Source organism: Polypterus senegalus, chromosome 5, assembly GCF_016835505.1.
Source record: "Polypterus senegalus isolate Bchr_013 chromosome 5, ASM1683550v1, whole genome shotgun sequence".
NCBI lineage: Eukaryota > Metazoa > Chordata > Cladistia > Polypteriformes > Polypteridae > Polypterus > Polypterus senegalus.
Window position 1 is genome coordinate 202,026,636 of NC_053158.1, and position 12,506 is coordinate 202,039,141.

The 12,506-nt window shown below is 41.9% G+C and overlaps 1 protein-coding gene across 1 annotated transcript in view; it reads left to right on the forward strand.

Moving 5' to 3' along the window:
• The window catches only part of efr3a (EFR3 homolog A (S. cerevisiae)), a 306,258-nt gene that overhangs the window by 105,087 nt on the left and 188,665 nt on the right, over positions 1–12,506 (forward strand). The window lies entirely within an intron of this gene.

A 12,506-nucleotide genomic window follows, 5' to 3' on the forward strand; every position in this document is an offset into this window, starting at 1 on the left:
TTCTCTTTTGAAGGTTATCCAGTCATCAGGGTGTGGGATTAGATAGATAGATATGAAAGGCTCTATCTATCATATAGTGCCTTTCATTTCTATCTATCTATCATATAGTGCCTTTCATATCTATCTATCTATCTATTATATAGTGCCTTTCATATCTATCTATCTATTATATAGTGCCTTTCATATCTATCTATCTATCTATCTATCTATCTATCTATCTATCTATCTATCTATCTATCTATCTATCATATAGTGCCTTTCATATCTATCTATCTATCTATCTATCTATCTATCTATCTATCTATCTATCATATAGTGCCTTTCATATCTATCTATCTATCTATCTATCTATCTATCTATCTATCTATCTATCTATCTATCTATCTATCTATCTATGATCTATCTATCATATGTGCCTTTCCTATCTATCTATCTATCTATCTATCTATCTATCTATCTATCATATAGTGCCTTTCATATCTATCTATCTATCTATCTATCTATCTATCTATCTATCTATCATATAGTGCCTTTCATTTCTATCTATCTATCTATCTATCTATCTATCTATCTATCTATCTATCTATCTATCTATCTATCTATCTATATATATCTATCTATCTATCTATCTATATCTATCTATCTATCTATATCTATCTATCTATCTATCTATCTATCTATCATATAGTGCCTTTCATATCTATCTATCTATCTATAGAGCCATTCCTATTCATCTATCTATCTATCTATCTATCTATCTATCTATCTATCTATCTATCTATCTATCTATGATCTATCTATCATATAGTGCCTTTCCTATCTATCTATCTATCTATCTATGATCTATCTATCATATAGTGCCTTTCCTATCTATCTATCTATCTATCTATCTATCTATCTATCTATCTATCTATCCTCCCCGCCCCAAGGGGAAATTCCCATACTCCAGCAGCAGCATACTGATAAAGAACAATATTAAATTAAAGAGTGATAACAATGCAGGTATAACAGACAATAACTTTGTATAATATTAACGTTTACCCCCCGTGTGGAATTGAAGAGTCGCATAGTGTGGGGTCTCCTCAGTCTGTCAGTGGAGCAGGACGGTGACAGCAATCTGTCTCTGAAGCTGCTCCTCTGTCTGGAGATGATCCTGTTCAGTGGATTCTCCATGACTGACAGCAGCCTGCTCAGCGCCCATCGCTCTGCCACGGATGTCAAACTGTCCAGCTCCGTGCCTACAATAGAGCCTGCCTTCCTCACCAGTTTGTTCAGGTGTGAGGTGTCCCTCTTCTTTATGCTGCCTCCCCAGCACACCACCGCGTAGAAGAGGGCGCTTGCCACAACCGTCTGGTAGAACATCTGCAGCATCTTATTGTAGATGTTGAAGGACGCCAGCCTTCTAAGTAAGTATAGTCGGCTCTGTCCTTTCTTACACAGAGTGTCAGTATTGGCAGTCCAGTCCAACTTATCATCCAGCTGCACTCCCAGGTATTTATAGGTCTGCACCCTCTGCACAGTCACCTCTGATGATCACTGGGTCCATGAGGGGCCTGGTCCTCCTAAAATCCACCACCAGCTCCTTGGTTTTGCTGGTGTTCAGTTGTAAGTGGTTTGAGTCGCACCATTTAATAAAGTCTTTGATTAGATTCCTATACTCCTGATGCAGCCCATGATAGCAGTGTCATCAGTGAACTTTTGCACGTGGCAGGACTCCAAGTCATATTGGAAGTCTGATGTATGTTGGCTGAACAGGACCAGAGAAAGTCCAGTCCCCTGCGGCGCTCCTGTGCTGCTGACCACAATGTCAGACCTGCAGTTTCCGAGACGCACATACTGAGGTCTGTCTGTAAGATAGTCCACGATTACAAGTAACATTACATTGTGAGACTAGCTGGAACCAGTTTGGGGTTCTGGGGGTGGAGCCTAAGCCAGCCTCATTCACTGCTCTGTATTTCTGTGAAGCGAGCGCTCATTCAGACACAAGTTCAGAGTTAATAATAATAGCAATTCTTTACATCTGTTTAGTTTTATGAGGTGGTCAACCAAGACCCTTACCTGGCCGGGATGCCCCTACATTGACAGGACTGGGGGAAGGAGCGTTTCCGGAGCGTTGCCTCCCCCCCAAAGCTCTTAGAGGGCAGCCCCCTGGAGTGCAGTGTTACCTTATGGTTGGGAGCATGGAAACTCAACCCTGTTGGGTACCGTGGCCACCACCAGGGGGTGTCTGGAGAACTGTTGAGCCCTTTGATGCAGCACTGCAGCCACACCCGGTAAGTGCTGCCGGACGTTGGTCAACCAGGTGCCTTCATAGATGGAGCCAGCAGCCGCTGTTCTGGGAGCCTAGAGTTGGGTGGGAGAAGACGAAGCTCACCAGGAGGAGTCGAAGAAAAGGTTTTGCGCTGACCTGTGCAAAAATTAAGTGTGTGTCTACCGTATGTCTGTGTCGGGTTGAGGTGGCTATCCACCCCCTGGTGGTCCACAATATAAAATTAGAATATCATGACAAAGTTGATTTATTTCATAATTCCATTCAAAAAGTGAAACTTGTATATTAGATTCATTCATTACACACAGACATTTCTTTTAATTTTGATGATTATAACTGACAACTAATGAATGTCCCAAATTCAGTATCTTAGAAAATTAGAATATTGTGAAAAGGTTCAATATTGAAGACACCTGGTACCACAATCTAATCAGCTAATTAACTCCAAACACCTGCAAAAGCCTTTAAATGGTCTCTCAGTCGAGTTCTGTAGGCTACACAATCATGGGGAAGACTGCTGACTTGACAGTTGTCCAAAAGACGACCATTGACACCTTGCACAAGGAGGGCAAGACACAAAAGGTCATTGCTAAAGAGGCTGGCTGTTCACAGAGCTCTGTGTCCAAGCACATTAATGGAGAGGCGAAGGGAAGGACAAGATGTGGTAGAAAAAAGTGTACAAGCAATAGGGATAACAGCTGGTACCCTGGAGAGGATTGTGAAACAAAACTGTGGGGGAGATTCACAAAGAGTGGACTGCAGCGGGAGTCAGTGCTTCAAGAACCTCCACACACAGACGTATGCAAGACATGGGCTTCAGCTGTCGCCTTTCTTGTGTCAAGCCACTCTTGAACAAGAGACAGCATCAGAAGCGTCTCGACTGGACTGCTGCTGAGTGGTCCAAAGTTATGTTCTCTGATGAAAGTAAATTTTGCATTTCCTTTGGAAATCAAGGTCCCAGAGTCTGGAGGAAGAGAGGAGAGGCACAGAATCCATGTTGCTTGAGGTCCAGTGTAAAGTTTCCACAGTCAGTGATGGTTTGGGGTGCCATGTCATCTGCTGGTGTTGGTCCATTGTGTTTTCTGAGGTCCAAGGTCAACGCAGCAATCTACCAGGAAGGTTTAGAGCACTTCATGCTTCCTGCTGCTGACGAACTTTATGGGGATGCAGATTTCATTTTCCAACAGGACCTGGCACCTGCACACAGTGCCAAAGCTACCAGTACCTGGTTTAAGGACCATGGTATCCCTGTTCTTGATTGGCCAGCAAACTCGCCTGACCTTAACCCCATAGAAAATCTATGGGGTATTGTGAAGAGGAAGATGCAATACGCCAGACCCAACAATTCAGAAGAGCTGAAGGCCACTATCAGAGCAACATGGGCTCTCATAACACCTGAGCAGTGCCACAGACTGATCGACTCCATGCCACGCCGCATTGCTGCAGTAATCCAGGCCAAAGGAGCCCCAACTAAATATTGAGTGCTGTACATGCTCAGACTTTTCATGTTCATACCTTTCAGTTGGCCAACATTTCTAAAAATCCTTTTTTTGCATTGGTCTTAATTGATATTCTAATTTTCCGAGGTACTGAATTTGGGGCTTTCATTAGTTGTCAGTTATAATCATCAAAATTAAAAGAAATAAACATTTGAAATACATCAGTCTGTGTGTAATGAATGAATCTAATATACAAGTTTCACTTTTTGAATGGAATTATGAAATAAATCAGCTTTGTCATGATATTCTAATTTTATTACCGGCACCTGTATATTTTGTCACTACTTCAAAGTGCTTTACATAGGGAGTGGGGAGCCACTTCAAACACCACTAGGCGAAGTGGTGGCTCTGAGGCTGGGGATCTGCACTGGCAATCGGAAGGTTGCCGGTTCGAATCCCGTAAATGCCAATAGGGACACTGCTCTGTTGGGCCCTTGAGCAAGACCCTTAATCTACAATTGCTGAGCACTTTGAGTAGTGAGAAAAGCGCTATATAAATGCAAAGAATTAATAAAGAATTATTAATGTGCAGCATCCACTTGTGCCATTTTTGTGCCAGCACGCTCACCACACATTAGCTGTTAGATGGTGAAGGGGTGAGATAGGCAGTTAGAAGCAGGGGAGAATTAAAGGTTTGGAATGACCAGGCCATGGTGGGCAATTTATCCAGGACATCAGGGTATGGCGTGCTATTTTTTGAAAGATGCTCAGGGATCTTTAACTCTTTTTGCAGGCCACTCAGTTTTCTGAAAAGCATACAAAGCAAAAGGTTTCAAATGTAAATCAACGTAAGTCGTCTGTTGCTGTGGCTGCTGTCAGCGCCTGGTCAGGGTCTCTGGTGGCTATGTTACGGGCAGCTCGATGCCCGGTAGGAATGTGTGGTGGGCCGGCTGCCTGTCCGCCCCGTTTTCTGTAATCCGTAATCTGGTTTGTACCTCCTGTCATCGTAAGTGACGGTGCCCCACAGGTGAACGTTGGCGTATTCAGCACCACCATCAGCTGAAGCCGATACCTCACTTTCGTTTTCAGTCTCCATCTTCAGATCACTGAAGACAAGTCAGAGTCCGATTTGGCGATACCACGCAAAATGTCCTCCACTGAATATTTTGCTTTGTGCATTCGCTTTGGTCTCTCACCTGATGTCGATGCCATTTTAGAGGTCGTTGGCTCTTCGGTACTCACGCATGAGGAAGTAATCACGGTCCAATCAACCAAGCTAAGTTTCCTTCTAGCAAATATAGTTGAACTAAAACATAACAGTGACGGAAGATTATCATCCTCTACCCCTGAATTTCGACAAAAGTCGACATCCGCCCTGAAAGAGTTAATGACCACAGAGAGTCGGGGCCTTGGTTTTTACGTCTCATCCAAAGGACAGTGCCATTTTTACAGCACAGTGTGCCCATCACTGCACTGGGACATTGGCATCCACATGCAGACCACAGGGTTAAGCGCCCCCTGCTGGCCACCCAAGCTTTTCCTGGTTGGTCTTCCCACCCAAGTACTGGCTGGGCCTGAACATGCTTAGCTTCAGCTGGAGGACCTCTCCTGAAGTGCAGGTGGTATTGCTGCTTACTTGCATCTGATCTCCAGGTACATTTACTATGAGGGTAAATCAAAAAGCAAAGGAAATTTGAAAATTACGCAGTGACCGCCGTGAATAGAAGCTGACAGAGCGCAACATGTGAGCGATGGCTTATTGATAGTTTGAACATGTTTGAGCACTGTGCTGTCACTCTAGTTAAAGCCAAGGTCAAAGGAACATGGACGCTCCATTGTTGAACAACGTGCCATAGTGAGATTACTTTGCTATATGTAAGAATATTACAGTATGGACAGATTGGCAGAGGAGATTAGACAGGAGTCCCCGTGGACTGTGATGTTTGCTGATGACATTGTGATCTGTAGCGATAGTAGGGAGCAGGTCGAGGAGACCCTGGAGAGGTGGAGATGTGGTCTGGAGAGGAGAGGAATGAAGGTCAGTAGGACCACCAAGACAGAATACTTGTGTGTAAATGAGAGGGAGGTCAGAGGAGAGGGGAGGATGCAAGGAGTAGAGTTGGCGAAGGTGGAGGAGTTTAAATACTTGGGATCAACAGTACAGAGTTATGGGGATTGTGGAAGAGAAGTGAAGAAGAGAGTGCAGGCAGGGTAGAGTGGGTGGAGAAGAGTGTCAGGAGTGGTTTGTGACAGACGGGTACCACCAAGAGTGTAAGAGAAGGTCTACGGGACGGTAGTGAGACCAGCTATGTAATATGGGCTGGAGACGGTGGCACTGACCAGAAAGCTGGAGGTGGCAGAGTTAAAGAGGCTAAGATTTGCATTGGGTGTGATGAGGATGGATAGGATTAGAAATGAGGACATTAGAGGGTCAGCTCAAGTTGGACGGTTGGGAGACAAAGTCAGAGAGGCGAGATTGTGTTGGTTTGGATATGCAGAGGAGAGATGAGGGGTATAATGAGAGAAGGGTACTAAGGATACAGCTGCCAGGGAAGAGGAGAAGAGGAAGGCCTAAGCGAAGGTTTATGGATGTGCTGGGAGCGGACATGCAGGTGACGAGTATGACAGTGTGAAGATGATGATGACAGGAAGATATGGAAACAGATGAAGAAGAAGAAGATGTAAGAATATTACAGTATGAGATATCGGTGGCAGGAGCCCCATTCTGTGTTGAGACCACCAAATATACCATTTATTAGCTTGACGGCCTATGTAAGTATGGGCTTGTTCTGGTATAGTGTAGTCTGTAACTCATGACAGATAAGTTCAGAGAGTTTGTGGCCTGCATGTGATGATCTTCCTTGCCCACTTCATGACCCTGGAATCAATCAGGTCGTGTAAGGTAGATAGACTGGTGCCAGCGGTCGTTTCAGCAGCTCGTTTTTTTTTGTCATATTTAGTCGCTGATCCACACCACACTGTGATGGATGAGCTGAGGGTGAACTTGACTCGACTGCTGTGTAGAATTGAATCCAACACTCCTGTTGGTTGATTGATCTCCCTCAGCTGTCTCAGGAAGTCCCATCGGCTGCTGTGCTTTTTTTTAATCACGAAGCCTTCCATTTTAACTCAATGGATCCCAGAAATGGGAAGGTTTCCACAACTTGTTCCTGTTCATCTTTTTCCCACTTCTGTGTGAGGATCAATGTGTCTGATCAACCATTTCCGTACACCTCGGTCCTGCACGTCCTCCTCCTTCACCTTCAGATCTTCTTTTGCTTTGGCTGCCCTCATCTGCTAATACTGGGCCAATTTAGAGTGCCCAGTTTACTTAAAGGGTGCACAGTGGGAATGTGCAAACTCCACACACACACACAGTAGTCTGGGATAATAGGCTGGAATTGGAGATAGCAGTACTGACCACTAGGAGTAGCCATTTATCAGATTCATCTGTTCTTCTCAGTAATAATAATATATTATTTATACAGTGCCTTTCACATTTTTAGCCTGCCGGTCATCTTTATTTCTTTATATAATTAGCATTTCTATAAATGAAGCATCTGAGTGCTCGTTATGAACTGGCACCGTGCGCCTGTTTATCCATTTAAAAGCTTCTCTTTTGAATGATCGTCTCTTCAGTTAATTGACTAAATTGTATTAATCCAGGTGGAGGGGGCATGCTGGGCCAGCTGCACCGCTTTGAATGGAGTGGAGGCCTCACGTTGTACACACACTTGACACACCATGTCGCTCCTTTTTGTTCCTGATAATTAACATTATCTGCATCCTGTTGATTCATTCATAATGTAAATCCAGTCCAGGAATGCGATACGCTGCAGCTTCAGGTGCCTGTCTGTGAGGATGCTGTGTTAATTATATATACCGTATCATTTAATGCCGTGTGCCCTTGCCACAGGATACGGTTCCTTTGACCTGGCTTGGTTATCAAACTGCTGAAGTTCACACTGAGCGCTCCAAAGAGCCTCACATTTACCACTAAATCCACCATGAGAAGGTACGCCCGGGTGCCGCGGGCAGAGCCTAACAGCAGCAACTACACTTACAGTCCTGCCTTTCAGAGGAGGCTTTTCCTGGATATTGGTAGGTGTTTAGTAGATAAGCTGTGTGGCGCTCGCGAGGTGCGGTTTATTGGCCGGACGGCTGTTGGACAGTTGCAGCTGACTTATCATAGAGAGTTATGAGTGACCATTAAAAATATCGATGTGACATTTTATATTCATAATTGTGATGAAGATTTCATAACAGCAAATAATGACAGGACTAAGTAGGGACAAGGAGGGAACTGCGGGTGTGACAACAGGAGGATGTAAACACACAGTGGAAGGGCAGTGTGGTCAACTGGTTAGGGTGGGGGACTGTATATGGCAAGGCAGCCAGTTCAGCGCGTACCTTTCACACAGTGGGTCATTTAAATTGCCAGAGCTCAAAAAATGATAGACAGACATACATACACATACACACATATATATATATATATACACATATACATACACACATATATATATACATATACATACATACATACACACATATATATATATATACATACACACACACTGTACATATACATACACATACACACATATATATACATATACATACATATATATTAATTTATATATTTATATATATATATTTTTTTACATATATACTGTATGTATGTGTATGTATATATATATATATATATATATTATTTATTTTATTTATTTATTTATTTACAACCCCAATTCCAATGAAGTTGGGACGTTGTGTAAAGCGTAAAAAAAAACAGAATACAATGATTTGCAAATCCTTTTCCGCCTATATTCAACTGAATACACTACGAAGACAAGATATCGAATGTTCAAACTGATAAACTTTATTGTTGTTTTGCAAATCTTCACTCATTTTGAATTCGATGCCTGCAACACGTTCCAATAAAGCTGGGCCAGGGGCATGTTTACCTCTGTGTTATATCACCTTTCCTTTCAACAGCACTCAATAAGCGTTTGGGAACTGAGGACACTAATTGTTGAAGCTGTGTAGGTGGAATTCTTTCCCATTCTTGCTTCATGTACAACTTCAGTTGCTCAACAGTCCGGGGTCTCCATTGTCGTATTTTGCATTTCATAATGCGGCACACATTTTCAATGGGAGACAGGTGTGGACTGCAGGCAGGCCAGTCTAGTACCCACACTCTTTTACTACAAAGCCACATTGTTGTAACACATGCGGAATGTGGCTTCGCATTGTCCTGCTGAAATAAGCAGGGATGTCCCTGAATAAAGACGTCGCTTGGATGGCAGCATATGTTGCTCCAAAACCTGTATGTACCTTTTAGCATTAACGGTGCCTTCACAGATGTGCAAGTTACCCGTGCCATGGGCACTAATACACCCCATACCATCATAAATGCTGGCTTTTGAACTTTGCACTGATTACAATCCGGATGGTCCTCTTCATCTTTGGCCTGGAGGACACGACGTCCATGATTTCCAAAAATAATTTGAAATGTCGACTCATCAGACCACAGCACACTTTTCGTCAGTCCATCTCAGATGAGCTCGGGCCCAGAGAAGCTGACTGCATTTCTGGGTGGTGTTGATATATGGCTTTCGCTTTGCATGGTAGAGTTTTAACTTGCACTTGTAAATGTAGAGACGAACTGTGTTAACTGACAATGGTTTTCTGAAGTATTCCTCAGCCCACGTGGTAATATCCTTTACAGAATGATGTCAGTTTTTAATGCAGTGCCACCTGAGGGACCAAAAGTCACGGGCATCCAGTGTTGGTATTCGGCCTTGCCACTTACGTGCAGAGATTTCTCCAGATTCTCTAAATCTTTTGTTGATATTATGGACAGTAGATGATGAAATCCCTAGATTCCTTGCAATTGTACATTGAGAAACGTTGTTCTTAAACTGCTGGACTATTTGCCCACGCAGTTGTTCACAAAGTGGTGAACCTCGCCCTATCCTTGCTTGTGAATGACTGAACCTTTTGGAGATGCTCCTTTTATACCCAATCCTGACAAACACCTGTTTCCAATTAACCTGTTTACCTGTGGAATGTTCAAAACAGGTGTTTTTTGAACATTCCTCAACTTTCCCAGTCTTTTGCTGCCCCGTCCCAGCTTTTTTGGAACGTGTTGCAGGCATCAAATTCAAAATGAGTGAAGATTTGCAAAACAGCAATAAAGTTTATCAGTTTGAACATTCGATATCTTGTCTTCGTAGTGTATTCAGTTGAATATAGGTGGAAAAGGATTTGCAAATCATTGTATTCTGTTTTTATTTACGCTTTACACAATGTCCCAACTTCATTGGAATTGGGGTTGTGTGTGTGTGTGTGTAAATATATATATATTCAATGCATTCGTAGTCCGAATCACAATCTGATTGTGTGGGTGGTTACCTACCAGGTAACGCTTGTGGTTGGTCAGCAAGTCGGCTAACGTCCGCCACGGTGCCCTCTTTCAGTTGCGAGAAGCAGATCATAGAATGGTTGAAATAGTTTCTACTGTCAAATAATGCAAAGAGTACGCGACACGTGTTTCGCCCTAATTCTGGGCTCATCAGGCATACACGCTCACTGCACTCCCTCTCGGGAATCGAACCTCGAGCGTCAGTGTCAGAGGCGAAGCCTCTCACATTGCGCCACGGCGTGTTGTTCGTTTATTTGACAGTCTGTAGATCGGGGTAATTACATTCAATGCATTTGTGTCGCGTACTCTTTGCATTATTTGACAGTAGAAACTATTTCAACCATTCTATGATCTGCTTCTCACAACTGAAAGAGGGCACCGTGGCGGACGTTAGCCGACTTGCTGACCAACCACAAGCGTTACCTGGTAGGTAGCAACCCATACAATCGGATTGTGATTCAGACTACGAATGCCTTGAATGTAATTACCCCGATCTACAGACTGTCAAATAAACGAACACGCCGCGGGCTTGACACCGAGGTTGATTCCCAAGAGGGAGTGCAGTGAGCGTACTGATGAGCCCAGAATTAGGGAAACACGTCGCGTACTCTTTGCATTATTTGACAGTAAAAACAATTTTCAACCATATATATATATATATATATATATATATATATATATATATATATATATATATATATATATATATATATATATATATATATATATATATATATATATATATATATATATATATATATATATATATATATATATATAATATAATATATATATATATATATATATATATATATATATATATATATATATATATATATATATAAAAAAATATAAAATGCTGTTAAAAAGCCCAGGCTCCTTGAAACTATTGTAGAAACGTAGAGATGTCAAATAATTGAAAGGAACTACTCTGGACGTCTCTCTCCTAGCAGGATTTGTTTTGCTAACAGGTGGTTACTGGGGAGTAGTGGAGGAGTGAATTATTTATTTATTTATTTTAATGTAAATATCAAGGAAAATTATTTAAATTTGTGTGTGGGATAGGGTAAGAGGCTTACGGAAGCCGAGAGAGGACGTGCGATATCGTTATTTTTTTTAAATTGTCTCCTCGAGATAACAGACTCATTTTTTCCAGATCTCAAGATAATGGAATCTTGAAATAACGGAATAATTTTATCACAATCTCGAGATAACGAAACATAACCTTTGCTCCTGGCATCAGGCTTGCTTAGATTGCGACGCCTATACAGATGAAGCCTTGCTAACCGTCTTCTTAAATGACGGACACTAACGTTATTATTTTCTAAACTAAGGCCTAAACATATTTCAGCCTGCGTCAGCCCTTGATTGAACAAAAATGTGACGTGCTGATCAATACAGTCCTTCTCTTCTGCCATTTCAAACAGGACATGCATTCAATAAGCTAAACACTTAGCGTTCGATACAATTATTTCATAATTTCGAGAAAACAAAGTTTTTTTCTTCGAGATCTCGATTAAATTAGTCTGTTATCTTGAGGAAACATCCATCCATCCACCCATTATCCAACCCGCTATATCCTAACTACAGGGTCACGGGGAAACAATTTAAAAAAAATAACGATATTGCATGTCCTTTCTCGTCTTCCATAGAGGCCTGTTCAAGGGAGTAGCAGAAGAGTAAAATGATGATAAATATTTTAAACAAGAAAAAATTCATAAATTTACTCATCAAGATAAAGTATTTAAATTTGTGTACGGTGTAGGAGGCATGCAGTGGAGAAATGATTTAATTATTAATTTTCTTGAGAAATTGTTATTTATATTGATGTGTTCACGTTTTCGATTATTGTGTAAAATAAAGTTTATATTAAAAATGAAAAAAATCTATCTATCAAAAATAAAACTTTTGCAAGAGTTACCTGCAAGATCCGCAACAAAATTTTGGGGCTCTTGGAAAGTTCTTTGAGCATAAGATGGTCTACCTTTTGGGTCGGTTGGTCCTGGATGAGATGCAGCAGTTGCTTGAAATCTCTGCCACTTGTGTTTGATTTTCCTTACACTGGAAATTCTTGACTTTTGGTAGACACCTAGGCATCCATAACCTTCTTTCTAAGGGCCTTAGAGATTTCTTTTGATCTTCACATGATGACACCACACACTGCACTAGCAGAGAGAACACCGGACCCTCAGTTGGCTCCACCATTGACACCTCATCTGGAATCCTTTCTTCTAATTGGATGGATGTGAAGTTATGATAAATGTAGGGGTGGACTTACTTTTTCCATGTGACAAACCTGCATTTAGGGTCATTTAGATTATGAGAATGAATCCACCAGGTAAAGTCATTTGATCAAGGTGATCACCTTTATCTG